We start from the raw sequence: 6,004 nt of genomic DNA on the forward strand, positions 1-6,004 counted from the left end.
GGGGGTCTGGAAAGGGGGCTGGATGGGGGGGAGACCGTGCGAAATTCAAGAAGAAATGTCCGCGAAGGCTGACAAACGCTGCGTTTGTTTGGGTTTCAGCTGCAATTTCCGCACTGGCTGCTTTTCTATTTGTTTTCCAAAAACAGACGATTTCTTTATTTTTTTCGAAGACCGCGCTTCGTGCGTGTGTGCGGGTGTGCCTCTGTTTATCGCGGGGCTCCTCCCGGGTCACTGTTTTTCTCCAAAATTCGTTCACAACCGTTCAGAGTCCGAGCTCATTCATAAAACCGAGTGTCCGAGTGTGTATCCCAAAGATACTGGCAGCGCGCACTCACCGTATCCGCCAGATACATCCGAACGCGCGTATGTGTTTTTGCCGACTGAGTGCAACGTGATCGTTCAAACAGTTCGAACCAGCCCCGAGTCACGAAGTTCGGGTTCGGAACCCGAAGTTTTTTTGTATATATTGTTGAATCCTACTACTTTTATACTACTTTTGTAGTACTTTTCTACTACTACTACTACTTTTATACTACCTAATTATACTAATTTTTCATAATAATTTAATTATTATTAATTATACTAATTATAATATTTTTTCTCTTCTCTTATTTTTCTCTTCATATTTTTCACTCTCTTTTATTTTTGAAAAATCTGAAATGTTCGAAGCCAACAGGTTGCGCTCAAAGTGCGTTAACAGCTCGTTTTGAGCAGCTAACAGCGTCGATCGGAGCGACCTCGAACATCTTGGGGCCGCGAGCACCCAGAACTTTTCCTCATACAGCATTGAAAGTGAAAAACCTTGGGAAGACTCCCTCCGCCGGGGGGAAGACTCCACCTCCTGCTGTGTCTGCCTCTGTGGCTGTATCTGTGTGGCTGTGTCTGGTGTCTGGGTGTGCGTGTAAATTTACACACTTTCCGCCGCTAACAAGCGGCGATAAAACCCGTGTTAGAGTCTTCCCTATGGCTTACTTAGTGTGTTTGGTCTCTGGTTTTATGGCTCGCTCCCATCTCTGTGCAGCCTCTTATCGTCTCCTAAATCTAGGCCCTTATCGGCAGGGCATTGTCTTATCTGCGGATTTACGGCCCAGCTGGAATTTAATGGACTCCCAAGCCATTCCAGTTCCAGGAAGGCGAGTTGACACTTTCAATGTTTCAATTCGACTGTCTCTTCATCTATTTATTAGCATCTATTCCAAGCATTATTAGCATTTCTATCTAATGTCATTACCACTATTTTAGAAGTTAGAGCAAATAGTATCCCAAGCCGGCTTGTTAGGCCATCTAACAACAATTCGTCAGGATTAGCCTTGTCAACTCTTTCCTGTTCTGAAACTCTCCTTCCACCACATTTCTGTCCCTGCCTTTCATAATGTTTTGAGGTGTGTTTGCCGGTCTCCTCATCCTTATCGAAGGTGCGCATCAACGTCACAGAGGTTCCCTGCCCCATACCATAACAAACTTATCCATATCCATTCTCCGGCCGATCTACGTGGCCTTTGAAATCGAAACCCGGCAGAAGAGCGCACGGGCATTGTGTTGAAATCTAAGCAAGCGTGCGAGGGCTCCCCAAAGTCCCGAGATCGGAGTCCCAAATCCCATCCCATTCCGAGTGACGTGCTGCATGCTGATCGATGGTGTCTGGGCTCCTTGATTTCCAGCGAAAGGTAAACAAAGGCGAAAAAACAAAACAAAGACAAAAGATGCCACGCAGATACATATTTTCGGGCATTTTTAAAATAGTTTTCAATGCCAATGGCAGTGCCAAGATTGGCTTAGATTGTGCACTGAAAGAAAGCTATTCGCACCCCTTCTTAGGCCCCATTAAAACTTTCTTAAATAAATATTAAAAATCAATCTTTGGGATGTATCTTGCGTTTGCGAGTGTACTTTTCTCTTTGGCATAAATAATGCCGAATGAAATGCGATAAACAGAGCTATATATTTGCGCACAGCGGGAAGCTGGCCAATAAAGTTGTATGGGATTTTCCACCGTAACCCCGGACCCCTAATGCCGGGCCCGAAACCCCAAACCCCAAACCGAATCGAGGCAGTCCGAGTGAAAAGTGCCATAAAAAAGGCAATGCTCGCCGCGCTTGCACTCACTCAGCGACATCGTTCTGTTAATGGTCGCACTGTCTCCAAACGTTGCGATATGCAGATTGCCATGCAGGCTATATAGCCATATTCCCGCTAGATCCGCACCCATCCCCCTCCCATCAAATAGTGCATTTGCGCCATTTGTTGGCCTTGCCGCTTGGCTGATAAGTCAAGTTTTTATGGACGCGCGCGCATTTAACTTGATTATAAACGACGGCAGGCGGCCGGGCCATATAAAATCGCTTTTCATTATGGCCGAGGCATGTGAAATTAATAAGCCTGCCGGGCCCGGCCAGGCCAGACCGGGCCAAGTCCCGCCGGTTGCTAGCCGCCGCCAAGTTCGTTGCCTAAGTCTTTTGTTTTGATTTGGTTTTCTGCGCAAATTTGATCCCAGTGTCCCGCTGCGCGTGTTTGAGGCCAACACAACCCAAAGCCGCCTTAAATGTTCATTAATTCAAATGGATTCTAATCGCGACGCCTTCATTAATCTAAGCGCCACCCCACGCACTGCATTTCAATTGCTGCAAATTATTTATTGATGAGCCTCGCCGCGAATTTTGCTGCCGGATTCGGCTGCAGCCACAATGAATGATTAATGGCCAGAATCCCAGAGTAGCTTCGCCTCTATCCTATGACAAACAAGCGTATTAATGGCTCTATTCATGGGCCACAGGTAGTCACGTCCCTGAGTGTTTGCTGTTTGCCTGCAGGGTCCTTTGCATTTCACTATTTCTGATTCCACTTCCGCCTGCCAGCCACGTGTTACATGGCGGGCAAACAAGAAAACTCATTTAAGTGCTGTTTGTTTTGACCGGGAAGTCAGAAAATACACTGAAGGCTGCTTGGGAAAGGTAAAAAAGATAAGTGCCTCAGAGTCCAGATCCTTAGATCTCCGTACGCTCTCCCCTTGATAGATCTGTAATGTTTTAGAGCCAAACAAAGGAACAGCTTACCAACATGCCTGGACAGGGCAAGTTTCTGTTGCCCCGTAGTGGAGGTCACCTTCTGCTCTGACTTTGACCCAACTGCCGGCGTGAAAATCTTGTCGAGCATTTAAAGCCAATGAGCAAATATAAATCAACATGACAAATGACCGAAAATTCTTGGCGACGACAACGCGCAGCCTTTAAAGTAACACCACAAACAACACGGACAACAAGACTGTTACGTTGTACTTGCTGCAGTGCCCGGTGGCAGGCGTTGTTGGTTTTGGCTTGGTTTTGTTTCTGCTGTTTCTGGTTTAGTTGTACAAGCCATTGTTGCGGCAACGAATCTGCATAAATGGGTCAGCAGTCAGCGGCGATCATCAGGCAGCTGCTGCCGGCGGTGCTTTGTGTTCTTCTTTGTGAACTTTTAACGCCCGCCCCGGCCAGGGTTTTTTTTAATTTACTTTACGAAGGAGAGCTTTGGGGATTACAAGGCTTATAACACATGTGTTCCTCGTAAGGATATTCACCTGATTTAATTTGTTATATAAAACAGACTTAGCAGGGATACGTATTGCACTACGACTATACGACTATTACGTATACGTATAAGACTATTTTCAGCTTTTCTCTTGAAATTATCTTTTAGATTTTTATTCCGTTTTTCGTGATGGATTATTATAAAAATGGGGTTATTCCCTAAATATTCTTATCCAATTCTCAAGCGGAGTACCTTTAATGATTTCTGGATCGATTCTCCACCAATCTGCATCAAAATCCTGACACAAAATATTTTTCAGATTTTTTGTCCATTTTTCGTGAGGGGATCCCCTGAAAATGGGGTTTACCCCTGTATGGCCCACAGTGATGGCTATATCTTCCCCAATTCTCATCCGATTCTCAAGCGGGGTACCTCAAACGATTTCTACATCGATTCTCCGCCATTCTGCATCAAAATCCTGAGACCAAATATTTTTCAGATTTTTTGTCCATTTTTCCTTACGAATCCCCTGAAAATGAGGTTTTTCCCTATAGGGCCCACTGCAATGGCTCTATCTTCCCCAATTCTCACCCGATTCTCAAGCGGAGTATCTCAAACGATTTCTACATCGATTCTCCACCATTCTGCATCAAAATCCTGAGACAAAATATTTTTCACATTTTATGTCCATTTTTTCTTACGAATCCATTGAAAATGGCGTTTTTTCCCTATGGGACCCACTGCGATGGCTATATCTTCCCCAATTCTCATCCAATTCTCAAGCGGAGTACCTCAAACGATTTCTAGATCGATTCTCCACCATTCTGCATCCTGAGAATCCTGAGACAAAATATTTTTATTTAAGTTTTTGTCAATTTTTTCGTGATTGTTTTGAACATTTTCGCGGTTTGAATGGCGAAAAAAGACTCTGACAGCATGTGGCGAAATGTTTGCCACAAAAGAGGAAAGGGAGAATAGATCCCCACTCGATTTCTTCTTTCTTTCCATTTTTGTGGGGCTGCCGCCGCCACAAAGTCTGGGGCGTCGGATCAACTGGCTCCGTAATTATAGAGAACGTTCGCCGCGACCGCCGTGTCGCAGTTGCCACATAAATCAAACTACTGACGGAAAAGTCAGCCAGCCGGACCCAGTTGCTGCTGCACTTACACAAGCTTACAATTATTTGATTTTTTAAATAAAAAAGCTTAACCACAGTGCTTCAATATTTATTTTTTAACCTATAACTAGATTATTTTAATAGTAATGGAAACATATATTTATTTATCCGACTTCAAACAACACTATTCAATGTTTCTAGTGAGTTCTAGTTTTTTCAAGTGCACTTGCCACGCGCGACTTATTTTTCTGGATTCATAACTCAAGCCCCCTGACTAGCTTGGCAGCTCAGCCAGTTTCGAGTCTTGGCTTTGTGTTTTGGCTTTTTGGTGTTTGGCGTTTGGAGCTGAACTTTTCGCACGCCTCGAGTGGCTCGAATGGAAGCGTCGTCTTGTGGCATCCGTCTTTGTAATTAGGCGTTCATAATTAGCCAGGCTGAGCGATTTCTTATAGTATAGGAAAAGGCGTCACTCTCACGGGCTTTAGAAAGTTTCTGTGCAGGTAGTTTTGTATTTCTTTCGCGAGCTCACTGATTATTAGCACGATAGCATTTAATTAGATTTTGCCGGCGGACACTGGCTTGTGAAAGGAGGTCTAAACCCGAGCCCAAGCCCAAATCCAAGCCCAATGCCGAAACACCCCGAGATCTGGGAGCAGTCGAAGTCGCAGCTCATTAGACGCCAACGCTCGCTATCTGAGGGGCCTTTGCATATGACCGTTTCCGTTTGCAAAATCGCAAAAGAAGGCCAGCACACAATGAGAGAAACATGTAATTTATAGTACTTGGATGCGGCCTTGATCGCCGGCAGCGGACCGGAGCGAGACAGAGACCGAAGCGAAACCTGGCCGAGTTCCTAAGATCTGGCCCGAAGCTCTGTTGCAACGTTTGTTCTGCTGATTGTTTTGTTTATTTGTTGGTGTTGGGCAAAACATAATCATAAAACTGTAAACACGAAATGCATAAATTGCGAGTCGAGAGCTTCGGCGGAGGCTGCACTTAACCCAGTTAGCCGACCACTGCCGACCGGGCTGCCATTTACCATCTACTATCCAGCATTTACCATTTAACAACTGCCGCGTTGCATGTTGCGGGTCCATTGATTGCGCCGTTTGAGATCCGTTGACTAGACAAACAAAGGTGCAGCGGAGCTCTTCGCCAGCCCGACAGCCTGCCCTCCCCAGAAGCCCGCACTCGGGTGCCAACCAGGTGACAAGTGCAGGGCGCGTTTATGGGTGCACTCACGCAATTCGCTAATTAATGTGGATTTGTGTCCGAGTTCGGATGGGAGCCTTCAATTGGAAATAGTTCACAGGTGAGACGGTCTTTTTTTATCAAGCTGTAGCCCCCATAGTTCGCACACGCGGTAGCCAACATGATAGC

General features: G+C 45.5%; 1 protein-coding gene across 3 annotated transcripts in view; it reads right to left on the reverse strand.

Moving 5' to 3' along the window:
- The window catches only part of cv-c (crossveinless c), a 76,804-nt gene extending 76,427 nt beyond the window's left edge, over window positions 1–377 (reverse strand). For 2 of the 3 annotated variants that reach the window (XM_070280758.1, XM_070280756.1), the window contains exon 1: window positions 336–377. The gene's annotated coding sequence lies outside the window, so the exon portion shown is untranslated. Of the gene's footprint in view, window positions 1–259 lie in introns of all 3 variants that reach the window. The other variant, XM_070280757.1, reaches the window with a different exon arrangement.
- Window positions 378–6,004: the final 5,627 nt, after the last annotated feature.

Source organism: Drosophila bipectinata, chromosome 3R (genome assembly GCF_030179905.1).
Source record: "Drosophila bipectinata strain 14024-0381.07 chromosome 3R, DbipHiC1v2, whole genome shotgun sequence".
NCBI classification, from domain to species: Eukaryota; Metazoa; Arthropoda; class Insecta; order Diptera; family Drosophilidae; genus Drosophila; species Drosophila bipectinata.